Source organism: Ambystoma mexicanum, chromosome 3q, assembly GCF_040938575.1.
Source record: "Ambystoma mexicanum isolate Mex_15411 chromosome 3q, UKY_AmexF1_1, whole genome shotgun sequence".
Lineage (NCBI taxonomy): Eukaryota > Metazoa > Chordata > Amphibia > Caudata > Ambystomatidae > Ambystoma > Ambystoma mexicanum.
The window spans coordinates 204065087-204092926 of record NC_090926.1 but is presented as its reverse complement, the minus strand read 5'-3'; the positions used below and the strand labels follow the sequence as shown (position 1 = coordinate 204092926).

Genomic DNA, 27840 nt, shown 5'->3' with positions numbered 1-27840 from the left:
AAAATAATATGGCATAGCATAGTGCACAGATGGTGTGGTCTTGATTAATGGAAAAGCACAGAGGATCGGTGAGGGAGTTGCTGATACAGGGATCACTTTCAGGCTACATCTTATTACTTTTATTACATTTGGTAGAAAAATGTTTGAATGACTAATTAGTCTTCTTGTTCTAGTCAGCGGTCATGTGCATTTTCAGTTTTTAGCAGGGTCATCGAAATAAATACCTATGCTGCTTAGGAAACAATATTGTAAACAATATTTGAAATAAGGGTGTTCGAAGTTCTCCAAAATGTGCCCAACTGGAAAGGCTATCTTTTCTGGTTGGAACCATCACTTGCTGCTGTATTCTGTAGAACTGCCTATGGTTCTAGCATGGTATTTGGTTTCGAGGTGTAGTTTGAGTCCTACACTAAGATTCAAGCCATCTAGAAAAGGTTTGAGGGCCTATATAAGACCCACCTCACTTCCTGCTTACTTTACAGGTTTTGTTTGGATCTCAATTTGGTGGGCGGAGGTGTTCTTGTGTGGTTTTGGAGCGTTTAGGAGAAGTTTGAAGGCGTTTTAGTTATTTGTGCTTTGTTTGGGGTTTATTGATCCCTGTTTTGAACTCCGTCTGTCTGTGTGCGTTTGTTAGGCCACTTCTTTCCTTCCATTTATTTACTGTTATTTCTTTTTAAAAACATTTTAAAAAGCCAAAAAGGTTGCTGTTGTACATTCCCCTGCTCCTTTATCCTTTTGTGTCACCCATGAAAACATCCTACTAATGCCTTTCCTGTGTTTGCATTGTGTGTACCCGAGACGTCTTCCTGTGGTCAGTCCCATTCCTTATACTTAATGTTTAGTTTTGCAACAACTCTTTCCCTTTGTGTGAGTATTGTATGAATGTGTTTGCCTATCTTTGCCACTGTGTTATCATTGCATATTGACACCTTAGCCTGTACACACAAGATGTTTCTTGCAGAGGGAGTGCTGGTTGGAGAAGAGGAGGAGGAGCTGGGCTGCTCAATCTCTGTGTCAGAGGAGGTAGTCTCCACCCTCCCATTACTGTTTTTTTTCCTCCCCACCATCCCTCCAGCACTACCTGAAATGTCGTCGGGCCTAGTATGATGGTTGCTTGTTTTGTTCCTCCCCTCCCTTTCTGCACCCCCTCCCTCACCTTTTGTTTTTCTCCAGCTCTACCAGAAATGCCATCAGGCCTAGTACGGTAGTCGCCTGTCTGTTTCCATTTCCTTCCCACTCTCCCCCTCCCTTCCATATCTATGTCTTAGCTCTTGCACTATCTGAAATGTCGTCAGGCCGAGTACGATAGTTAATTTCACATCCTTGCTGTTCATGGCCTGTAAGAATGTGGTTGTATTTTCCCTTGTTCCCTCCCTTGCCTTGAAGCGCTTTGAAACACATTGCGTATAGGCGCTATATAAATAATCATATATATATATATATATATATATATATATATATATTTATTTCTGAGGCTTGTGGAATCTGCTTAGATCACATGCTGTGCATAGGCCGACAACTAGTGGAAGTTTGTTTTTAGAAACTCAAAAATGGGCGTCGACACAGGGCGTGCCAGTAATACTATCCCTAGTGTGACGTCCACTGTACCCATGATCCCTCACGCGTGTAGGACCCTCAGATTGTTTTTTTCTGCCATACTGGTCGGAAGCATTCAGCGGAGTTCCCTGGCATTAGCCATTCTTTGTAAAAATATTGTTATATTTACCCCCTTTTTTCTCCATCCTAAAGTCGAGCCACCGGAATTCGACACTCGACGCCGAACCGGAGAAGAAGACTACCATCGAGAGCTTCACGACGGAGTGGGCCTAGGAAGGCCTCTGGCCTTGGCCTGGGCTTCAGAAGGCCTCCGGCCTCGGCCCTACAAGTAGGGAGAGTGGGGGGTGGACACACTCCACACTCTTATATATTCTCTTATATATATATTCCTATACTTACCAGCCCACTGCCTCAAGGTGCGTATGGAGGGTACCCCTATCCAATTTTGCCCAAAGTGCAACCGCAAGTATCCTTGGGTTGACAGACACGCCACATGCAATCTCTGCTTGCCAAGGGATCACCCCGAGGCAAATTGCAGAGCGTCTAGCAGGTTCAAGCCTAAAACACTAAAAGACCGTTCCACCAAGCTTTGGGCCCACCACGCCAGGCGTCAAGAGACCATGGCCGCTGAGGGTGCCTTCAGCGACAGCAGCGACGCCGTACTTTTTCGGACGTCGAGGGCAACACGGCGTTGAAAGACAGCCAGGCGCAGGTCCCCGACCTCGGAAGGTCGTCCGGCAGGGCGGCTATGGGGAAGACCCCCGGCGACGTAAGCGCAACCCACAGCACTTCGAAACACACAAAGTCCCACCGAGACTCGACGCGCACGTCGAGCTCTCGGAAAGAGGCACATAGGGAACGGTCCAAATCGGCGTCCTCTGGGCGTTCGCGATCTAGATCGCCGCATGACGCCAGGCAATCATCCACTATTGCCAGAAGTGCCTCGCTCCCCAAGGTAACCGAGGTTCGATCGTCGGAAGACGAAACCGACCTCTACCCCCAGACCGCACTCCGGGAGTCGGCTTCAGTACAAGTAACGCCCATTCCCGAATCCCAGCCTACACGGTCGAAGGATAGTACCACCACTACCGAAGCTCGACGCCAGGCGTCGAAAAGCTCTGAAGGCCCAAAGAAGCAGGGCAAACACTCTTCCAGCCACGGGGAGGGGGGAAAACGGAGGAAGCAGTCTGTCTACTTCCACACTGCAGAAACAGTCCACTCCACTCAAACAGACAGATAGGTTGCACTCCTCTATTATAGATGAGTCAGGGAAACTTCCCCCAGGCAAGGTCATTCCCAGTTCAAGAGAGTGGTCCAGTGAGGACATAGAGTCATGTCAAGAATGTCATCATTGGCAGATTTCTATTCTAAAAATCCCGAACATTTTCTCACTTATAACCCCGAAGGGTCAGCACCCTCAGGCTCCAAGGATCCTATCCCCCCAAGTAAAAAGTCCCGGTTCGAAACAACACGGTCTTCAGATCCCTTCCACATGCAACCTTATTCTCAGGAACAAGAAGATCCTTCCCTTTGTGAGGATACAGATTTGGGCATGTTGGAAGAACAGACTGGGACAGGCTACTATGGGGACGATGAGGAACAGGAGAAGGAAGAGGATGACCCAGAAATATACAGGGTAGATTCCCCGGTAGATAAAGAACCACCGGTTACCGACTCCCCTGTCGACAACCAACCCCTCCTAAATGAGGTCTTATCTAGAGCAGCAAACCACTTCCACATTGACACCCAGGGTGCTCAAGAGGAAAGAGATTTTGCCGAAGAGTTGGTGGGAGAAAGGAGACCTGTTGCGCAGGCCATCCCTATCCTTAAGTCCATCCAAAGAAGAATAGACCCTTCATTGGTAAACCCCAGTCTCACCAGGGCGGTCAAACCCAGGATTGAGAAGCTATTCCGGGCAGCCCAATCAGACCCACTGTATATAAGAGGGCATCTGAAACCGGACTCCCTAGTCGTTACAAACACCCGCAAGAGCGCAGGAACACCCTTATCATCAGAAGCTCCTCCCAACAAGGAGAGCAAGAAAATCTATGGGTTCGGCAGAAAGGTTGCCTCCACTTCCGCCTACCAAACAAGAATCGCCAACTCCACCACCTTACTGGCGAGTTATAACTGCCACCAGTGGGAGGAAGTCGCGGCACTCATAGATTCCGCCCCAGAGCCCCTAAAGAGCCAATTGGCACGAGTGTCAGCGGAAGGGAGAGCCGTATCCGGTTGCATTTTAAAGGCAACCTTTGACGCCGCAGATAATGCCGGTAGATTGATAGCAGAGGGTACTGTTATCAAGAGACACGCTTGGTTACGGCAGTCTGGATTCAAGGCCGAAACACAAGCATCATTGTTAGACAAACCGGTGGAGCCAGATCTATTGTTCGGTAAGGTGGTCGAGGACGCGCTGTAAAATGCCAAGGACGAGTATGAGACACTCAAGTCCCTAGGTCAACTAACCACCAAACCCCTTAATCAAAGGGGTAATGGCAATTTTCGCCGCACACGCGGACAAAATTCCCAAAGAGGGTCTAACTATTCCCAGGGCCAGGGTACGCAGTGGAACAATAACCAACAGTCTACCCAAGGTTATATTAGAGGGAATAAGAGAGGACAGGGTAAAGGTAGAGGCAGCCCCAGTAGAGGCGGCGGCACACCTCCACCAAAACAGTGACGCTCCGTTCAGGGTCCCTTCTCATGCATCCCCAGTAGGACGCATTTCCAACTTCACCCAAGCTTGGGAAGGGATCACATCAGACAGATGGGTGCTGTCAACAGTGTTCGCAGGATACTGCATAGAACTTTTAGAGCGTCCCCGGAACCACCCTCCACGACAAAGAACACATTCTCTAGACCACCAAAGAATCCTCCTCGAGGAGATCGTCAATCTGCTAGCAAAGGACGCAATCCAACTCGTCCCGGGACACCAGGTAAACAAGGGCATTTATTCAACTTACTTCCTTGTACCAAAGAAAGATTTAACAATGCGCCCAGTATTAGACTTACGGCCTGCAAACAAATATGTCAAGCCCCAAAGGTTTTGCATGACTACTCTCCAAGAGGTAATCCCCCTCCTAAAAAAGAGGGCCTAAATGGCAACATTGGACATGAAAGATGCCTATTTTCATATTTTCATGTTCCCAGTGCACAGAAAGTACTTGCGCTTCAAGGTGGACAGTCGGCACTACCAGTTCAAAGTACTGCCCTTCGGAATAGCCTCGGCTCCAGGGGTATTCACCAAGGAACTGGCGGTGGCGGCAGCACACCTACGCAGGGAGGCAATCCCGGTGTACCCTTACCTGGACGACTGGCTCATCACGGGGGAAACCCCAGCGATTTGCTAAACGAACATTCAAAGACCAATCGACCTCCTCTTCGAATTGGGTTTCTCAATAAACGAGAAAAAGTCAAGTTTGGTGCCAAGCACCTCCAAACAGTTCCTAGGAGCAATCCTAGACACACAAGAGGGGTTGAACTTTCCATCAGAGGAAACAATTCGGAATATACTACTGCAAATTCCACAATATCAGGCCGGTCGTCAGATAACGTACGCAAAGCAATGCGTTTGCTAGGCATGATGGCATCATGTATTTACCTGGTCCCCCACGCGCACCTGCACATGCGTCCCATGCAGGAATGGTTGGCGAAACAGTGGTCTCAGGCAAGTGGTCAGTGGGACGATCTAGTGGTCGTTTCGCCAACACTGGTACAAAGCCTTCACTGGTGGACAAGAGAAAATCTGTGCCAGGGGAAACCCTTTTACGATCCCGAGATACAGGCGGTAGTCACAACCGATGCATGCCTGACAGGGTGGGGAGCTCACCTCCTCCACCACACAGCTCAGGGGCTCTGGTCTCACTCAGTGGCCAAGAATCACATCAACCTGCTAGAGCTTCTGGCAGTATTCAGAGCGCTTCAGGCGTTCAAACCCTACCTGCTAGATCTGTCAGTGCAGATCCGGACGGACAGCACTACAGCCATGTTTTACATAAACAAGCAGGGAGGGACTCGTTCGCCAAATCTGTCCAAGCCTGCCCAGAAAATGTGGACATGGGCACTCAAACGGAACATCTTCCTGTCATCGCAACATGTTCCAGGGGATCTCAATTCTCTAGCAGATGCACTAAGCAGAGATCCCCTCCCAGAGGAGCACGAATGGTGTCTACACAGAGGAATCGTAGAATATCTCTTCTCTCAGTGGGGTTCCCCCACCATAGACCTATTCACCACAAGTGAAAACAGACAATGCCCAAGATTTGCGTCCAAATTCCCACAACCAGGATCCCAGGGGAACGCCCTGTGGATGAACTGGTCGGGAATGTTTGCCTACGCTTTTCCACCAACTCCTCTCATCAGGATGGTAGTGAACAAGATGAACAGGGAATCAACGCTCGTCCTAGTTGCTCCCATGTGGGCAGACAACCGTGGTTCCCACACTTACGCAGACTAGCGATGTGCGACCCCATCAAGCTTCCGGGCTGGTACAACCTACTGTCCCAGCATCAAGGTCAAACGGTACATCCTCTACCCAGCTCAATGAACCTAGCAGCATGGCTCCTGAGGTCATAGAGTTTGGACATCTAAAATTGCCTGAAAGATGTATGGACATCCTAAAAGAATCTAGGAAGCCTAACACGAGGCACTGCTACTTTAAAAAGTGGAAGAGATTCGTTATCTGGTGCCAGAATAAACAAATCAACCCAATTGATTGCACTCCTTCAACTATTGTTACATACATGTTCCACCTGCTGGATGCAGGACTGGTTTTTAACTCACTGAAGGTGCATCTGGCAGCTCTGTCTGCATATACCACCTCCCATAACAAGGTGTTGTGGTGGAAAGTTCCAGTGGTTAAAGCCTTCATGGAAGGAGTAAAGAGACTTCACCCTCCTATTTCAAACCTACCACCAGGGTGGGACCTTAATGTGGTGCTAGCTAAACTCATGGGCCCCCCATTCGAACCCATACATAAAAGCAGTCTCAAACACCTGACTTATAAGACAGCCTTCTTAGTATCTATTACATCCATAAGAAGGGTTAGTGAAATTCAGGCTCTGTCAGTGCAAGATCCTTTCTTTACAGTTCACAAGGATAAACTGGTTTTGCATACACACCCTAGGTTCTCACCTAAGTTTATTTCCAAATTCCACGTGAACCAGTCCATCGAGCTTCCGGCTTTCTTCCAAAACCCACAAAGCTCGGCTGAGGTGAAACTACACACCCTAGATGTGTGTAGGGCGGTCCTCTACTATGTAAACAAGACCAGACCACTAAGGAAAACAGACCAACTGTTTGTCTCAGTAGCTACAGGCAGAGAGGGGGATTGCGTCTCTTAAGGTGTCATCTCTAAGTGGATTATTAACTGTATCCAGCTGTGTTACTCCCTTTCTGAAAAAACTCTGCCTTTCACGCCAAGAGCCCACTCTACAAGAGGCATTGGGGCCACTCTGGCTTTCTTTGCAAATGTACCCCTCGATACCATTTGCAAAGCAGCTACATGGAGCTCTATTCACGCTTTTACTCAGCACTACTGCATTGACACACATTCCAAAACAGATACACAAGTGGGACAAGCGGTTCTAAGACCTTTATTTGCTCATGACCCTTCTCACATCCCACCTCCTCTTCAGGTACTGCTCACTCATCTATGCACAGCATGTGATCTAAGCAGATTCCACAAGCCTCAGAAGGGATACATTACTCACCGTAATCGTATTTCTGATGCTTGTATCTGCATAGATTCACATGCGACCCGCCCTTCCTCCCCTCTGAGAGAAGGTGCATGGATGCTTGTAGTCTTACCTTTCTTTCTATCTGCTTGGATTATCTGTACTGACGCTACTCCTCATGCTACCTCATGTCAGAAAAAATACAATCTGAGGGTCCTACACGCATGAGGGATCATGGGTACAGTGGACGTCACACTAGGGATAGTATTACTGACACGCCCTGTGTCGACGCCCATTTTCGAGTTCCGAAAAACAAACTGTAATACTCTGCAACTTCCACTAGATGTCGGCCTATGCACAGCATGTGAATCTAAGCAGATACAAGCATCAGAAATACGATTACGGTGAGTAATGTATCATATATATATATATATATATATATATATATATATATTCACTAACAAAAAACATTGTTAAAGGGAAGTTATGGTGAAGTTGCTACTAAAAACATACCTCCTTCACTGAAAACACTATGCTAAAGCAACGTTCTGGTCACAGTGCCCTACTAAAAACCTATGAAATTCACTAACAAAAAAATTGTTAAAGGAACGTTATGGTTAAATTGATAATACAAACCTATCACCTTTACCGAAAAAGCTATGATAAAGGAACATTCTGGTTACAGTGCTCTACTAAAAACTTATGAAATTCACTGACAAAAAAACGTTGTTAAGGGACGTTCTGGTTCAGTTGTCCTAAGAAAAACCTATCAAATTCAGTGCAACAAGTACATGAAAGGAACATTATACTTACTTTGAACTAATAACAACCTATCCATATTATGGTTACAAGTAAAACCGAAAACCCCCAGAAATTCGCCAGTTATCGTAAGCTAAGCAACCATAACTTGCGGCACAACTGTGCACTGCTAAAACTAACACCCATGACATGAAAGATGACATCACAAGTGTCATTGGTGACATCACTGCTGACATCACATACATATCTAGGCCAGGTGGTTTTGCTCACAGACAGTCAGGAACTGAAAATTCAGAAGGTACTATATTTGTAGACCTTACCCTTCTCATATGTTCTTACACTATTTTCGTTAGGTTTCAGTCACAGCATATGATACATATACATAGGGGAAAAAGGAAGGCCGAAACACAGCAATCATTTGTGTGCATGAAGGTAATCAGATAGGTTATGAACACTTTTTGGTAATAATGCTGTTTGTTTGCCTTACTTTATTTTACGTGTATTTATGCTCATATGTGACTGTATTGTGTGCTCTTTAGGTTTTGTGTCTAGTAGTACAATTATGTAGTAAGTGAGGCATTATTACGCACTTTTACTGTATGTTGCACAGTATGGAAAACTCTGAAACGAAAGCATTCATAATTTTACTATCGAACAGTGCAAGATTTTCAAAATGTACCCTCTATGGTGCATGCTGCAGACATTTCCTACGTTTCTACATGAGTAGGTTCATGTAATGGCAAGAACTATGTAATGCAATGGTGTTTATAGCAATGCATTGCTTAATGAACTATGTATGTCATGATAGTTCTCCCAATGAACTCTGATAGGTTTCTGCCAACATTATAATGACAATCCTTTGTGGAGGCTTTTCATGAAAATTCCCTACCCAGAAGACATTATAAAGAAAGTGAAAGACAAAACGGAAGCACTGGACAGAAAAGACCTTCTGGTGGCCAAGAAAAAACCCAAGGAGATTCCATTCCTTTATGCATTAAGGTATTCGGCACAGCGCCATCACATAACGAGAATAATAAAGAAGAATTGGAGAATCATTGAAATGGACCCACAATTGAAAAAACGTTTTCCTAATCCCCCCATTATTGCATATAAGAGGGGCCACCATTTCAAAGATCAACTAGTCAAGGCAGAGAGACCACAAGTTAACAAATGGCAAACATTAAAGAAGAAGAAAACGGGCACATTTGCTTGCCTAAACTGCTGTAATTGCAACATCATGAAAGGAGGATACGCAATACACCCACACAATGGCAACAAAATTCCTCTACATGATTATGCTACATGCGATTCGAAATCAGTAATTTATGGAGTTAGCTGCCCATGTGGTATTTTTTTACGTTGGCCAAACAAACAGGAAGGCAAAGGAACGCTGAAACGAGAACAAAAGCAACATCCGGACTAACAATGTACGATCACCAGTAGCAAGACATTTGCTCAAAATAAGCACAACATTGCTCAATTGAAAGTGGTGATTTTGGAAATAGTGAAAAAACCTTTAAGAGTAGGAACCACGGCAAACACATGAAACAATGGGAAATCTTTTGGATAGAAAGACTGAACAGCATGACACCAAATGGGATGAACGAGGAGTATAGTTTGGGTTCCTTCTTATGAACAACTTGATTAAAGTCTCCCCTTTTTGAATTAGATGTATATTGGTATAGAGGGAATGACCCATAATGACATATACAATAGACAAATGTTAAAACTATTCAGGGTGCTCATAATGTGTAAGCATTTCCGAGTGTGATACAAGATACAATGGTGAACATTTTAATTATCTATTGTCCCTATAATGCATAAGAATGGGAGCATGATTTAGATCTAATAAGCATTTGGATGGACCACCTCAGACCAGACTTAGACACACAGGTTCAACCAACGAACTATGGCACAACTCAGGCTAGATTACCTCTACATTGTACACCAGGTAGACGTATGCAGTTGATTCTATCTAGAAGTTCTGGGACACAATTCCCAAAAGGCACTAGAACGGCTACACGTTATGAACAAATGAGGTCCTGCAACAATGGTACTTAATCCATTTTGATGAACCCCATCATGATAAATATTGTACTTTGTCTACTAGCATACATAAAAGACATCGACCATGAGGGACTACAAGGGATATGGCTTTAGAGTCTGACACAACTAGAGAACTAATACCGACGCTAAACCACATAGGTAGACCACGGACCCGGAGTATTACCATGATTTATTTGTTTGGATCACTCATCCATCATATTGGGCAATAGGATGTTATTTTGATCATAACTGACATCCTTTTTCCATATTGGCTAATAAATAATATCTACCACATAACTTACAGAATATCCCTTTAAAGAGTTCCGAATACGTAATCTGAAACATGATACTGGTGGACAATTATATATATTTTGTACAGCCAAAATGGGGAACACTTAGTCAAACAATAAGATGTTCAATTTATAGTCCTGCGGGACTCCTTTCGACCTCTTTGTTTACAAAATACTACTGCATGATGTCATCACATTATGTAACAACTCATAACAACAACGTGACATCCTCACACCATTGCGTTGTGATGTCACGATTTATACGACAGCCATTTTGGTGTGCCGCTTTTTCGCAGCAAGCAGAAAAGTAGATTGGAGAGTGGCAATAACATTCCAAGTAGGATACTCCTTCTTAAATAACACTCCTGATAAGAGTGATATTTTAGACAATCAATTAGATGAATGGTCATCTTAGACTATGCAAATTAGGCAAATTTTGTTTACCTATTTACAGGTAGACTGACAATCACTTTTCCAGCATGCATTGGGACATGCTACTACCCAAGGCATCAACATAAGCCCGAAAAACTGAATATGGGGTATGATTTCTTGCAACAATATGCACATTATGTTAGTTCTCTTTACATGATGAATTCTAAAACCAGTGTACTGCATCTTTACCCTTAGATATGATGTAAGAACACATTAAGTTCTATGTCTACTGGAGATCAGATTCTCTTATATACAGTCTCAGGAACAGGGGATCACCATTGTAGGGTGATTCTTGCGGTACAGCATACTAAGGTAAAGATTTGATATAATTGAAGATCTTGACATTCCGTCAGATTGACCATGATCTCCTCTTTAAAATTAACAATAAGAATTTAGATTGTGATTATTTATGGATTTTTTTAACGCAGGTTTGAGTGTTTCCAACGCATATATTTTTTTAAAAATAGCTTATTTCATTAATTTTAGGCCATTCTACATCCCAGAACACGGGATACAGTCGGAACAAGCTTAATAGACACAGAATTAAAGTGAAAATACAAGGAATATATACTGGGGGGTTTGGACATCCAGGTGATTATTAGTGATTGATCTCGAAATCATGACAGATTATCAGTACAGATGGAATTTGTAATTAAAACACCACTTCTATTAATTGCACATTGTAGATATATTAAAGGCACAGAAAAGAGGGTAAAACAACTCCTGAAGAATGGGATTATCTACCCCAAAACGCGTAGAGTGAAAGACATAAGGATTAGCTGGTTTATTAACTTTTTTGCATATGTACAAAGTAATAGAAATCCTATGTGTCTAATTGTTTACCTAAAAGGACTATTTGAAATTGAGATTTGAGAAACTTGAATTGATGTATATTTTGAAATTAATGATATCTGAACTGTAATAGTATTATGATTGAATGTAGGACAAATTAAGCTTCATGTGAATATATATAACTGAAGTAGAAAATGACCTTTTTTACGTAAATTGTGTTAGAAATTGTATTACTGAATGGAATATAATAATATTGTTTAAACAATAACCATTGGGTGTGCAGGGGACGGGAGAGTTTTACACGTTTTTGGCCATCTGCTGTCCTTACATCAAAGTAAGATGGACACAAGTGACCACAGTTAAAGTGTGTTAATTGAATCTTATCAAGTCTCTTAAGTTATCAAAAAGTCTCTTGATCCAGAGGGCCTGATGTATCAAACAAATAAAAAAGATCCCTTTCAAGTATTAAAATCAGGTGATTCATTCTTCACCTTGGAACCCCTCAGCCGGGCTCAGATCCCCTTTTGTATCACAATCTTTTCTCGGGTGACTCACGTTTCACCCCAAATCCTCCTCAGTTGGTCAGATCCCCTTTTCGCAATTCATCTCCCTCAGCAGGGCTCGGACCAATTACAGTTCATATTTGCTATCGAATACTTTTGAATGTGCACAGGGTTTGGAGTGACCCGTTGCAGGACCACTTCGATTTCACAGTTTACAATTTTACACTCTCAGTTGGATACCTAACAGAGACCTTTTGAATGAGCACCCATGTGGCGCCGGATCACTCTGTTAAATGGCATCCGCTTTGGTTTGCAAATGTTCAGTCACTCCTTGGATATTGAATTATATCCACGTTGCTCATCACATACGCCTTAAACTTGGTTCTTTCCAGATTTCTTCATACAATGTTGTCGCTTGCAACCTTGGCTCTAACACAGACGGTTCTGCTATCAGTCTCCCTGACTCACCAGCTGTGCTGGCTTTACTGGATCGGCTTTGCTGTCGGAGCCAAGGACAGTACCACAGCGGCAATTGCTCCTCTCCGCCTCGTCCGTCGATGTAGGAAAGCCCCGGGTAACTTCAACACACAATGCACCTTTCTTCAGCTTTAATTCCCGGTCTTCTGTTTCTTATCCTCGAGGGCTCGTGAAAGTAATGATTTTCTTCCTCTGAAAGGCCAAGGGCAATTCCCTCCTTGCAACCCTTTCTGGTCTCGCCGTTTTTCTCCGAATATTAAACTGCCATCTTGGAACTGCTGCTTCCTATGGTGTTTTTGCCTTGCTCAGAGTGTGCTTTCGTGCTCCGCCTTTTATCCATGTGTGAAAGTGTGATGAAAGTCAGGTGTGTGTAATTATTAGTAATTGCTTGACTCTGCCTGACCCTTGTGTTGGGACATGTCAGGTATGCGGCTCTGGTGTTAGTCTGTTGTCGCTCACAGTGAGCCGTCTCTGAAAACTCTGAAAAGGTGTTTGTGTCGGGAAAAGAGGGGGGGGGTTGAGTTCCTAGGTATCCTACCTAGTAGGATGGGAAAAAGATGTTGTTGGAAAGAGGATACTGTGTCTCACGCTCCAGTGTCCTACTTCCACTCGGCGAGGACCCCCCATCCAGGTGATCCTCCCACACAAGTCCACCCCCAGGAACTGGATCCAAAAGCAATGGCCGTGTCCTGGCCACCTGGATGACAGATCCCCAGGGACTGGCGGTGATACACCTACAGGTTTCTCATAGTCCTGACAGGTAACTATGCAAAATTTGGTGCAGAATGGTGAAACTGTGTGGTATTGTATAAGGAACAACGCTTCGCCAAGCCACAACCCCACAAACAAATTTTGACTTGTGCTGAAATTCAGGGGAAAGGGGTGGGGTGTCCAAATGTCATGTAGTCAGTAATGTCCGGAGGGTCCTAACAGGTCACTATGCAATATTTGGTACAGATTGGTGAAACGATGTGGAATTGTATAAGGAACAACGCTTCACCCCAAATCCCACCACAAACACATTTTCACTTTTTATATACATATGTAGATGTTTCAAGTGCAAAAAGACAACTAGATAGTCCGCATACGATAAACATTCAATGTAAATAACTGCTAAATGTGTCGGGAAGGCTTTAGAGTTTCCCAAATCAGAGGAAAGATCTGCAGTATGTAAGTTGAATAGTGTAGATGCTAAAGTGCAACCCTGGCATAAGCCTCTGTTGGTTGAAATGGGTTTGGCTTGAGCACCCTCTGCATTTAAGCGTACTTGGACTTTTGTGTCGGGATGCTTGTCTTTCAGGATGTTTAATGTTTGAAATGTGTTCATTAAGTTTTTAAACAAATTAACTAGAATACAAATACCCGCCCATGCCTTCATCCCCAACCCAACCATGTGCCCCCCTTCCCATTCCAACTCAGAAGGTCCCTGACGGTTTATGTTTGCGGCCTCTCGGAGGCCATGTCCACATTCCTGGTCCATGAAGTTCTTAATTTTGTATCTGGTCTATATTATTCCTTGTATCAGTGTTTGCTCCTACATTTCCTCAAGGGGGAAGACCGTCCAGGGATATCTGGAAGTCATTGAGGAGGGATCCCCACCGCAGTTCCAAAGCATCAGAGTCCTTTTCCGTTCTTTGCTCCCTTACCATTTCCTTTTCCGCAGGCACCCATTTCGAAAAGTCTTGGGACCATTGCTGTAGCAGGGGTCCTATAGGATTTTTCCATGAGATAGCCATGCAGTGTTTTGCTAGGATCAGTAGGAAGGCTGCTATTCTGTGTGAGTGGTGTCTTTCTTTTCATTTACTCCCGGAGCATCCCCTAAAAGCATACCTGAGGTGTGTATTCCAACTTCTTCCCCAGTGGGGTGTTGATCTGGTCAACCACTGCCTGCGAATATCTTTCTATATGTGGACATACTCAAACCATGTGCCAGGAATCTGCAGACCTGCCCTTGGATCTTGGGCATGTGTGTGGGGCCTCTGCATTCATCATGTGTAGCTTTTTTGGTATTGTTTATACCCAGTATATGACATTAAATTGGATCAGCTTAAAGCGTGCATTGTGTGATACTTTCGTGATAGTGGTGCAGGCATTAGCCCATAAATTTCCTTCAGACACCTACCGGCAGTCTTTCATTTTAAGAAGTACAAAGGCACCAATCTGACTCGGTGAATACATTTTTCCATGCGCTTCCACCCAAGCATCACCATTAGAAGCACAAACAATTTTGAAGGGAACATACTTTCTGTAAGGAAAGAATATATTAACCATTAGTTGTGGGGGGCGTGGCTAGCCAGCCATGGAGTAGGACGTGCTCCGATAGATCCGACATTGATCCTGTTATTAGCGTACTTGCGATCCGAATATTACTGAAAACGTATGAGACGGCGTGGGAAGCTGCCCTCCACCAACAGAGCGAAGCACGGCTCGCGTGGAGTGGAGATGACCGAGATGTGAGCATTATGAGAATCGCCTGGTGAAACGCGGAGTCAAGCAAAATGGCGGCGGACAAAGGCGTCGAATTCTGAGAGCAGTTTGATCGCCGGGACGACTGCGTACAGCAAACTCACTGTACCGGAGGGGGCTCCCTTTAAAGAAAAGTTGGCAACGCGCGCTCGGCTAATGTGTAATGCTACAAGAGACGGGCTGCGGTGTGCGAGGAGCCCGTGATACATTGTGGCCGGTGACTGCCGAAGTTGATGCAAATTGGGACGCCCAGCGGAACGCTGCAACAACTACAAGAGTGACAGTGGGAGCTGGTTACATTGTATACTGGCACCCAGGAAGGCCATCCGCCTCGCGTGCTGTTCCATTTCGCGAGGGGAGGCCGTGCGCGGAGACGTCGGATCGCGCTGAGGTGGGCCTGCTGCAGTGAACGAAAAGCTACTGAAGTGTGGCGGGGGCCCCCTGTCGCAGAGGAGATAAGCTGCAAAGGCTACGTGGGGCCTTGGAAACGGAATGGTGGGCGGTGCGCGCCCAAGCTTTTAATGCCACGGCCCTAGAAGTGGAGGGCGGAGGCATTGTGTGTGCACAGGACGGACAGTGCAGTCCGGAGTGCAGAGTGGACAAGTGGTTGTGCCACGGGGAACGGAGAACATTGTGAGAGACTGCTGGTGGTGGCCCTGGAGTGGGGCTTGGGGGCTGCTGTGTGGGCGCCAACGGTGGCTATTGTGCCTTTATCCAACGAAATGAATGCAGATGCAACGATAAGAGCCGAAGGCACGTGCAGAGGCTAAGACACTGGCACGTGATGCCGCGTGAGCCATAAGGAGTGAATCGGTACTGCAAGACTGCGCAGGCCATGGGAGACTGAGCACAATAAGCGCGTAGTCGTGAAAAGGCCCCGGGAGTCGGATGAGCAGGATAGGGTGCGCCCTTACACGCATTGGCATAAACTGTGTTGTGCAAGGACATGGTGTGTTTGGGTACGAGCCTAGTGGGCATGACCTCACGTAGTGCCCTTGTGGCCATCTGACCTGACTGGTGAGGGCACTCTGAAGTTGCACCACGGCGGTGTAACGAAACTGCTGCAGCGGAGGCCGAGCGACCCGGAAAAGCATCTGAACCAGCGGGATGGCCGGACGGGGGGCCGTGGGCAAGACCAGAAATAAACAACCCACTTTGGAAACGTTTGCTAAGGCACAGCTCTCCCCAGCGACCACCGTGCCTAAAGGAATGCCAACGACAGCAGCAGAGAGCACTGTAGCTACGGAAAACCATCAGATTCTAGCAGCTATCACTGAGCTGAGGGACTCATGGTGGGCAGCAATGGCGGACCTATGCACTGCATTGGAGGCCAAAATAGATGCTGTAGGCATTGACGTTGCCTTACTATGACAAGATGTGAGGACATTGTCGGAGAGAACGAGCAGTTTGGAAAGTACAGTGAAAATTAACTCAGACACCGGCGCAGACAACGCAATGGAGGTTCACATATTGAAACAGCAGGTCGTTAATTTGGAGAATCGTGCAGAGGAGGCGGAAGGGAGAGCAAGGCGGAACAACATTCTCGTGGTCGGCCTTCCAGAGGGGGAAGAAGGCCGTGATCCCACAGACTACATCGAGAACTTACTTCTGCAAGAAATAGGGGCCGAAAAACTCTCGCAAGGTTTCACCGTTGAGCGGGCGCATAGAGCCCTCATGAGAAGGCCACAACCGGGGGCAGCCCCCCGGCCGATTAGAGCGAAAATACTGAACTATACGGATCGCGAGAAGATTTTGGAATACTTCCGCAAAGGAGGAACCATCGAAAGGACTTTGTGCACTGTCACGGCGTATCCAGATTACACAATGCTGGTCCAAAGGCAGCGGTACAGCTATCAAAAGAAGGCTACGTGCGGCGGGGATCAAATATATGCTGCTGTACCCTGCGAAATTAAAAGTGATCCACAAGAGCAAGATGTTTTATTTCCACACTCCCGAAGAAGCGACGGCCTGGCTAGACCTTCAGGGTTGTCCGGAACAGGAGGCGGATCAAGCTCGAGAGTAATACGATAAGTGTTCGGGACATTACATGTGGCGGGATATGATGTGCAGGGGGTATCCATTAGTATTGCAGGTGATGGCTCTGGCTGAGGGGTATCACTGGGTACAGGTGGCACCTGAAGCAGATCCCACGGACTTGGGCAAACATAAAGACTTTAATATAGCACAGTGTATATATGTGTTAATTGTATAGTTAAGTGTGTTGAGCTTATAGCGAATAGGAGTGGCAGGACCCGAGCACCCTATCCCCCCATACTGGTCCTAGTAGGCTAGCCATTAGGGCGGCCTTACCTTGCGGAGCATCGAGTACAGGCAGAAGCCAGAAAGTGCTAGATGCGGGGGAGCCTGAGATCCAGGGATGGAGCTGGGCAACAGTTGGGGAAGGGGTTGGGGGGGGTGGTCGATAGATTGGGGGGCGGGAGGTGTGGGGAGTTGGGTGTGGTTGAGCGGGATAAGGGGGGGGGAAGGGTGTTTGGGGTGTGTATAGTTAGGGGAAGTTTGAACTGGGATACAAGCCTAAATAGCGGAGAACGAGTCAGAGTGGGGGATTGCACGGCCGGGGTCGGGGTGGGTATAATATCAGGCCATGGGGGACCTTAAAATGATCACGTGGAATGTCAGGGGTCTAAACAGTTATTTGAAGAGAAATAAGGTTATGCTCTACCTGCTCAGACAAAAGATAGACATTGCGCTATTACAGGAGACTCATTTGACAGAGACTGGGTATGATTAAGAGGAAATGGAAAGGAGTGGTGGTGGGCTCAACATACTTCGCCTATGCTAGACGGGTCCTAATCTGGGTGGCCCCGCATGTCCCCTTCCATGTGTTGCAGGAAACTGCTGAAGCGGATGGGAGAATGGTCATACTCCGGGGATTGGTAGAGAACAGAGAGATTTCAGAGCCCTGAGTGCTAACCTCAGTGTGTGCAAAAAAAAAAAAATAGTTGTCTCTAGTTCAATGTGCATTGAAACTGCATTATAATAGTCTCATGACATCGCTGATCTCATTTTAGCTGAAGATCTAGACTTCCTAGCCATAACAGAGTCCTGGCTTCATGCAGCCGCAGGCCCAGCCCTTTCGCTAGCCATCCCCACTGACTACACCATCATCCGAGCGGACAGAACTGAAGCTAAAGGCGGTGGTTTGGCCATCATTGCCAAGACCCACCTTAACATCAGACTCAACTCCGCCACACACCTCCCATCATGTGAATCACTTACAGCCAAACTACCCATCGCTAACTCCCAAACAATATCCATTCACTTACTATACAGACCGCCCGGACCCCCGGGATCTTTCGAGGAAGACCTCAATGCCATCCTTACCGACAACCTAAAAAAACTCGTCACAATGCCTTCTCTTAGGAGACTTCAATTTAGGCTACAAAGACCCCAAAGACAATCAAGCCACTCTCATCAGTAACACCCTGTCTGAACTAGGCTTCACACAAAAAGTAACCAGCCCCACCCATAACAAAGGCAGAACCCTTGATTGGATAGCAGACTATAACTGTGCCGTATCGATCACTAACAACACTCCCCAATCCTGGACCGACCACCACCTCCTCTCCTTCTCACTTGAGGCCTCAAGCCCTACAACCAACATGGCACTAGCCCCAGCCATCCACACGAGAAGCAAAAAAAATATTACAGTAGAAAAACTGATCCCACTCATTCTTCCTACACTAAGCCAACTCCAAGACTCTAATCCCTATGACCTCGTAGAAGGCTATAACAACACCATGCGCATAGCCTTAGACGCCATTGCACCATTGAAACTTAGAAAATCCAAACCAAAAAAGCACCTCAACCAATGGTTCTCCAGCCATCTTAAAACCCTTAGATTAGAAAAGAGTAAACTGGAACAAGTCTGGAGACAATCTCCGACTGACCACAACAAACTATTGCTTAACAAAATAACGGCCAACTATAAAAAAGAAATCATATCGGCCAAACAAGAATCCTATAACCAGAGAATCTCCCAATCCAACTCCAGCTCCAGAGAATTATTTACTATCCTGAAAGAATTGGAAACCCCGGTAACAATCCCAGATACTTGCGTTAAAAACAAACAATGGTGCACCAGTGTCCAAAATGCACTAAACAACAAAGTCACTGGCCTTCAAACAAAAATTAAAAATAAGAAAGACTCCCTCACCAATCTTACCAACCCCATCAACGCCCACTCGAGCCCTCCACCCTCACACCACACACCTAACACTGCTCGCTTCAGCTTTTCCAAAGTCTCTTCCCTCGAAGTAGAAAAAATAATTCTTGGCCTTAAACCCTCCAACTGCAAAGGTGACCTCTGCCCCCCACAAATCATTAAAGACGCGGCACGAGACCTCTCGCCATTCATCACCAGACTCATCAATGCCTCTTTTTCCTCAGGAACAGTCCCCAGTAACCTTAAAGAGTCCTGGGTCCTCCCTCTCCTCAAAAAACCCTCCCTTGGCCCGTCCATCCCAACCAACTACAGACCGATTACCACCGTCCCATTCCTGCTCAAGATACTAGACAAGACAGCATACCAACAAATTCAAAAGTATCTTGAAACAAACCACCTTCTAGGAATAAGACAATCCGGCTTCAGACCCCAACATGGAACTGAAACAACCCTGATAGATCTGAAAGCCCAAATAGACGTCCTTAGAGATAACGGGAAAACTGCATTACTACTCCTGCTAGACCTCTTTGCGGCGTTTGACCTGGTTGACCATAAAATCCTATGTAATCATTTAGACTCAGCTGCCCACTTTTCACAAGAAGCCATCAGTTGGATTGAGTCATTCCTCAACAACAGATCCATGCGAGTCTTCTCCTCCTCTGCCGCCGCCAAACCCATCCCCATTACATGTGGAGTCCCACAGGGCTCGTGCATCTCCCCCACTCTGTACAACGTGTTCACAAAGCCCCTGTTTGATGATCTAGATGGCCTGGGTATCACCTACACTAACTACGCCGATGATACACAGATCCTCATCCCGTTGACGGGAGATTACAACCAGGATTTGGCCTTGGTGAACAGGGTGTATCTCATCATCCAGGCATGGATGGCTTCGCACAGTCTATGCCTGAATGATGACAAAACTGAACTCATCATCCTTGGTTCTACGTCCAACCTAACCAAACTCGACCACAATTATGCCAACTTCATCATAGATGGGAACCTAATCAAGGTTTCGAAAGAAGTAAAAACCCTAGGAATATACCTCGACTCCTCCCTAACCTTCCACAAACAGGTTAGCTCGATGGCATCCTCTACGGCCTACACATGTAAGCTCATAAGAGCAGCCAAACCCTTCCTCTCCACCCACAGCTGCACTACACTAGCCAGAGCATTGGTATTATCCAAACTGGACTATTGTAACACCCTCTACATAGGAGCCACCAAACAAATCACCAACAAAATTCAGACGCTACAAAACAACGCCCTTAGGGCAGCACTCAATATTCCCAGGAGGGAACACATTTCCAATATCAGGAAATCCCATAACTGGCTCAGCACAACAGACAAAATCCTGCTTAAAGTAGCATCGCTCACCCACAAATGCCTGAATAATGCTGCCCCACGCTATCTGGCAGACAGAATATGCAAACACAGCCCCATCAGACCCACCAGAACCTCCAATGCTAATCTGCTCACCGTCCCCAGGTTTAAACACACTAAAATGGGTGGCAACAGCTTCCAGGTGAAAGCACCTCAACTCTGGAACTCCCTATCACCATCGCTCAGAACTCCCCAACCTTACTCACTTTTTAGACGCAACTACATCCATTGGTTAAAGAACACGAACCACTAACACCTCTAACACCACACGGCTGCTCTCCGCGTTGCATGCTTTAAGAGAATCTGTAAATTTGTAATACTAAACTTGTATATATTTGTAATTCTTTAAATACATCTACTGCATTCTCTCCTGCCAAACTGTACACATGTTCCTTCATCGTCACGCTGTAACTATGTAATGTAAAGTATAATTATGTAATGTAAAGTATAAGCATCCTGTAACCAAGCTTTGAATCACCTTGCTGCTCATGCGCCCTCATACCCTCGGGTCTGGTGCGCAATACAAATGAATAAACTAAACTAACTAAACTCATTAGAATCTAATGAGACCATTCTAGTGCAGCTTCAACGTTACAAGCAGTTTTTAGAATGCAAAAAGAAGTTAGATGCCCCCAAACAAATACGTTTGTTGGGAAGTCATGGCTGGCGGGTGGGGATGGGGACGCCAAAAGGTCAAGCACAGAGCTGCAGATGGGAAATGGTGTACATAGCACAGGGTAGCTTAGAGGCCATAGCACAGGTGAGCCAGCAGCTCCATCTCAGCGTGGGCTGTCACTGTCTGTGCATGCCTAACGTTGGAGAAAGCTGATTGGCTGGCTCTCCGCTCTGGGCGCTTATTGAGAAGAGCTATACTCTTGAACTTGAAGGCACATTTCCTATCATATATTGAGAACGTGATTAAACAAAAAAGTACTGAACACTGGAACTGGGAAGCAAAGTTCATAATTTGAATGATGCTCGAGTTGAGAAGAGTTGAACACAGAAATCTGAAGGGAAAGTTCCTATCATTCTTTGAGAAAGTAATTGAACTGAGGAGCATGAAGCATGAGAACGTGAAGGTTAAATTTGTAGTACCCACTAGAAACTTACTTCAACAGAGAAGTGCTGAACTCAGCAAATTGGAGGAAGTTAGAAATCAATTGAAATTAGATAAATTGGAGCATGTTTATTAATCTGCAGCATATCAGCAGTCTGAAATGCTGTCTCTAACTGCGCATGCAAAAGCCTGCATTCCAAGCTGTGCACTCAGTTCATAAAATGACAGATGAAGCTCTTGCCAGAAGCCCATATACACCCAATAAGGTGACCCCATTCAGAAGCGGTCCAGTCTTTACTAATCTTGCCTTTCAGGACCATGGGCAATGATGTGTATACAATTGCAAAGTGTTGTCTGTCAAGCACTGAGTTTGTTTTGTGGCTCCACATGCTGTAGTAGCGTTGGATTCCACAACGGAGGGATATGATATGGCATTTATAAGGTGCCTGTACCCAAGTGTTTCTAGGCATGGCAAGACAAGGAGGGAGAAACAGGGAGGACAAAACAACGATCTTACTAGGCCTTGTGTCATTCAGATCGCACACGTGAAGGGAAGTGGAAGGGGATAAGTGCCAAGAGGGGTGGGGGGGGAGTGCAGGTAACTCAAAAGTGCAACCTGCGGGTGGCTCAGTGCAGGTAATCAGAAAGTGCAGACAACGGGTGGCTCATAAGTACAGAGAGAAGGGACTGTAGTGTTACAGGTACAGACCACAAGTGCTGGGGGAACCAAGAGGCAGTGTGAGGTGCAACTGGACATGCAGGGACCTGGGCCCAAGTTCAGAGGGTTACCAGGTGACCAGTGCGTGGAGCAGTCCAGACATCAGCAGGGGAGAGGAAGAGAGAAAGCGGAAGCAAAGAGGAAGGTCTTGAGTTACTTCTGGAGGTGGTTCTGCTCAAGTTTGAGAGAGGCAGGGAGGCTGTTCCAGAGGGAGTCCCCATCCGTAGTTAGTGATCTCCCCCCAAGTCTCTGCTTGGAAAAGCGACTGACCCTCAGAGAGTTGGAGGTGGATGAGTGGAGAGCTCAAGAAGGGAGATATTTAGGAAGAGAGAGTTGGAGGTAGTGCAGTCCCATGCCCCAGAAAGTTTTGTGGACGATGCAGAGGGTCTTGAACTCGATCCTTGCCGCCACTGGGAGCCAATGAAGATCCCTGGGCTTGAGGCCAAGGACAAGTCTTGCAGCCCTGTTCTGGATAAGTTGTAGAGGACGGTGAGTAGAGGCAGGCCGATTTAGAAAGAGCCTGATACAGTAGTCCTGTCTCAAGAGGACCAGAGCTCTGGAGACAGTGAGCTTCTGGGGGAAAATGAGGGAATCAAGAATATCTCTGAGGAGGTGCAGCTGATAGTTCGACTTCTTAGAGACAATGGAGATGTGAGGAGGGAAGGATAGGCTGGAGTCAAAGATGACCCCAAGGTTCTTAGCCTAACAGGTAGGAGCAGGAAGAGGGCCCAGAGTGGGCGGCCAGAGAGATAAAGAGGAAAGGAGGGAGCTGGTGTTCGATGAGGAGGTCTTAATGGCAATAAGGCAGAGATCATTGGCAGCACCCCGTTCCTGAATTGTGGCCAGACAGTCTGGAATGAGTGAAGGAAAAGAGGTGGCTGGGGGGAGCCTGAAAGAGATCTGGGTGTCATCCGCATAACACTGAAAGTTGGAGCAGAGAGCAGCGATGCAGTGGGCCAGAGGTGCCAGGTATTGGTTGAACAGCCAGGGAGAAAGGTTAGACCCCTAGGGAACACCACAGGTAAAGAGAGAGATAGAAAAGAGAAAGGACCTGAGAGGGTTGATCAGTGAGAACGGAGGTCAACCAGGCCAGGGCTTGATCAGAGATACCCAGGTTATCACAGAGGCGATTGAGCAGGATGCAATGGTTGGCCGTATCAAAAGCATAAGAAAGATCGAGGAAAATGAGGACAGAGGTTATCAAGGTTATAGAGAGCAGGTCCTCACGGATGTTCAGGAAAGCAGTTTCCGTGCTTCTGGCTCCTCTGGAGCCAGACTGGTGGTTGTGGAGACAACCAACAGATTCAGTGTGCAGATTAAGCTGGGAGATGGCCAGCTCTTCCAAGAGGCCCAGGAAAGGAGGGATGGAGATCGGGCGGTAATTAGCTGGAGAGGAAGGATCGGCAAAGGGCTTCTTTAGGAGAGGGTGCACACGGGAGTGCTTTAGGGGCGCGGGGAAGGTTACAGTGGCATAAAAATGATTGCAGAAATCGCCTGAGGCTGGAGCAAGGGTGTAGATGTGATCTATTATGTACTCAATAAAATACACCCTCTTTAGGGGCCCTTGTCTTTGGCTTAGTGCTGGTGGTCCTAATTTTCCACACCATAGAGCCTGTGGGCTCTAGAACCTCATTGCAACCTGAATTTGCACAATTAAATTCAGAAGAATTGCCTCTGGCACTCGGTGGAAAAGAAATTCAACTGAAAAAGCATTCTGGAACTTGGAGGCAAAGTTTTGAATTATACTTCATCAACAGACTGAGCAACAGTGAATAGTGGAACATGAAGGCCAAGTTCCTACCCCCACAAAGCCAGAGACAGTCAAAGGTGACTTGAAGTCTAAATGTGTACTGTTCTGATGGGAAGGCATGAGACTTGAGACTAACCAAAGTTTGCACGGCAGCATCTTTCACTGCTGTCTTCTAGAGTAGTACCTGCTTCCTGTAGGTATGGATGCAGTGGGCAAGGGTTCTCAGTACTGTTATGTCATTTGTATTGTGCTCATCTGCCAATATGGTCTTGCAGCGCTGTGTAGCATGGGTGTAGCATGCTGCACGGTTTTGGTTGGAGGGTCATGGTCATTGCAGAATTATTTTTACCAAGGGGTGTTATTGTTGCTAAGAGGTAACATTTGGCTCGAGAGGGACTTCAGAAAGTGATCACTCCACCCACCCACTCCTTCTCCTGACCGAGTCAGAAAAAGGTCTGGTTGGCTTATTTTCTTTTTTTCTCTCTGTGTCTTGGCTTTTTTGCGATCTATTGAAGTGCTGCAAGAGAGTGATAGAAGCCGATATACACACGCAGCTCTGCTCCAGTCGGGACTCCTGACTCACAATGGCCCAGAGTAGTTCAGCAATAGAGCAACTGCTGCCAGACACTTTGCTCTTTATCAGATGCTACAGCTTGTGAGCTTTAGCATGGAGTCACCACAACGTAGATGGGTGTCACACAATAACGTGGAGACAAGCGTTGGATCCAGCAGCATCACAGTATTCGAAGAACAGTGCTGCAGCTTGGTGCCTTTTAATTGGTGTGTGCACTTAGTTTGGCCCTCCCCCACTCCACCATCTCTGAAGTTTGCACCTCTCCCAGCATTTGAAGGGTTAGCCCCCCCTCCCCTCCAAAATGTAGGTTTCGTTGCACCCCTGCTTTCCAGTGCTCAAACGTTTGTGTGAAAGTTCGAACATTGCTCTGCACCGGAGCTCACCTCTCGGGAACCTGACAGGAGCTGGGAGAGCCGCTCTGATTTCCAGTGTTCAAACTTTACTTTACACACAGTGTGAGCACTGGAAAGACCTTCTCTCATCCTGCAAACCCCCTCTATAACTCGGAGCAAAAGCAGGACTTTTACAGTTCCGGAGAGGGGCTTTGCAGAACTCGGGACCCGGCGTTGGCCACCCCAGCCTTCCTATGAGCTGTGATCTCAGTAGGAGTGATTCTGCTGAGATCGGAGCTCACAGGCAAAACTAATTAAAGCTACGTCGGTAAAAAAAGAAATCAAAAATGGAAATTGCTTTTTTAATTTGTTTGCGGGCACTGCCGCGCCGGGTAATTCACAAAGGCACACCTTTGTGCGTTAGACTGCGAGGTGGAGTGTGCCTGACAAACTCATTAGAAAATGCATTTCAAAAAATACATTCACTTACAGTAGCCTTGTTGGCAGCAAAGTGAGATTCACGAGCTGAGGGAGGAGGGTCAAGGCTGGGACTGAAGGTCATCATTGTGTGTCATCAAGTAACCCACCCCCTCTCCAGTATCTTGCACAGACTGTGGTGGGGTCCTCAAATTCTGACCCCACCCCAGCCTTAATGAGGGACAGGGGGCGGGGTCAAGGGCTAAGTAAGCCTTCAGAGCATTACTTTTTTAATGCCCTCTGGGCTCTGTTTGAGCCAGGCTTCTTGGCTTTCTATGCCTCGCCCAAGCTCAAGCAGCACTACACATGTTAAATGGGGATGGCTCATTGGAGCTCCCCATTGCACATTCAAAGTGCAACCAGTGCAGCCATCATGTCCTTAAGAGACATGATTTTAATGTCACTCATGAACATGATGGGGAGTGAATGTTGGTGGGACTCTGCCCCTATTGGCCAGCCGCCTCTTGTCACGCTATTTTGTAGTGCCACGTATATCCTTGTGACTGCATGTCGCTCCGCCCCCATCGTGCGATTCGTGTGAAGGACTGGAGTGGTCAGAGGTTCAAATAATCGCAAAGATCAGGGTGAGAGATCACACATTCCTTTCGTATTGTATTCTTACACAGTATCAACAATGTTTCTCGGGTTGCAAAAAAGTCAATAAAGAAATGTTTTGCCCTTACAGGTTTATTTCACATATATTTAACAAATGTGGGGATAGAGTACCCAGAGACATTCTTAATTGGCACTTAAAATGTACAATACAGATGAGTACAACCCAGTTAGGTGGACTGGATTTTGATAATCAGACAACATGTTTTGCTTTCATTCGTCGGCATATTGTGCTTTACAAATACAATTTGAAAACAGAACACATTTCAGTGAACAGAAAAAACGTATATCAGTGTGTGGAGTCAACACTGGATCAGTAAAGGAATCGTCAATTGTTGACACTAGGGTGTTTTGGCCCACAGACAAGCTGTTGAATGAAGCTTATATGTAAAGGCCTTCATCAGGATGTGTGGTAAAGGATAGCTCCAAGTCCTGGGTTCTCTATATACAAGTATTAATGGGAGAAGTGTGGAATAGAAATGGCGTGTTCTCGGGGAACTAGGTACATTGTTTTTTAAGCTCAAAACGATGCTTATTACTTGAAGAGGAACGCTATGTGCAAATAACATGGCGTGTTTTACCATAAACTTTCCTGTGCTATGGTAAATCTGATGGTCCACTCTTGTGTGGATGTAAGCCGGTGTGTGAATCACCAACATGAAGGAGTGGCCGTAAGAAGGAGACTATTTCCTAAAACGACAGATAGACATGAAAATATCCCATGAAATGACTGGTCTGACCGGGTGGGTCTTGTGAAGGTAACTAATAAAGTGTGCGGTGGAGATCTTACATCCGGAACCTATTTTCAGAAAAAGTCTTGGTGGGGTATTTGTTTCACTATATTAGTTGGCTTCACATGACCCACCTGATACAACTACACCCCAGCCAGACTACACCATATATCGGGGGATCGGCCCTCCGAGTGCCCCAGAATCAGAACGCATAATGCTGACTATATACACATGCTATGGTCCTGCCCGAAACCTTCTCCATTCTGGTAAGCAGAATGTGAGGCCATATCTCAAAAACTTGACTGTACCATTACACCATCCCCACTGATTTGCCTCTTCCACAAGTTCCCCTGTACCGGCCGTGACCTCAAGAGGCTGGCCAGATTATGAATGTTGTTTGCAACCCGCTGTGTTTTGTTGCTCTTGCCCCCTAACGTTCCCACTCTCAACCAATGGCTTCAGGCTGTTACTTGGGCCTCTGACATGGAGGAGAGCTGGTCTACCTGTGGGATGTATTTACCCATGCATCCGAGCCATACCTCAAAACTGTGCAGTACTGACATGGAAAACATCATGATGGCCAGAGCTTCCCAGAAAATGCACAGGGAAATGCATGAAGAATAGGCTGCCACTCAGTTTTGCCGATGTTATGGGCACAGAAGGACACTGCCTAAAACCACCATTGGACTACCCACACAGTAGTCAGAAACCATTGGGAATGGCAATGCTGATTGCCAAAAGCAAACCCATAACTGTTGGGAATTCATTTTCTTAAATCCCAAAAATGGGTGCAGTACCAGTACTCACCACTATCCAAAAGCCGGCGTTTTAAAACACCAGATTTTACTTTTTGCAAAACTGAATAAATGAACCCAAAACAGGCCAAAGAAAGACTTACTGAGAGGTGGATCCAATGTAAAGTTATATTCTGAAGTGACTTGAAGGTTTATAACAAGACTGGCTGAGCTGGGGATTTCAGCAGTTTAAGTAAATTTGGACTGAAAGACATTAAAAATCTCAAGG

General features: G+C 46.2%; 1 protein-coding gene across 7 annotated transcripts in view; it reads left to right on the top strand.

Annotated features, from left to right (window-relative positions):
• The window catches only part of STAT6 (signal transducer and activator of transcription 6), a 1449539-nt gene that overhangs the window by 946538 nt on the left and 475161 nt on the right, over positions 1 to 27840 (top strand). The window lies entirely within an intron of this gene.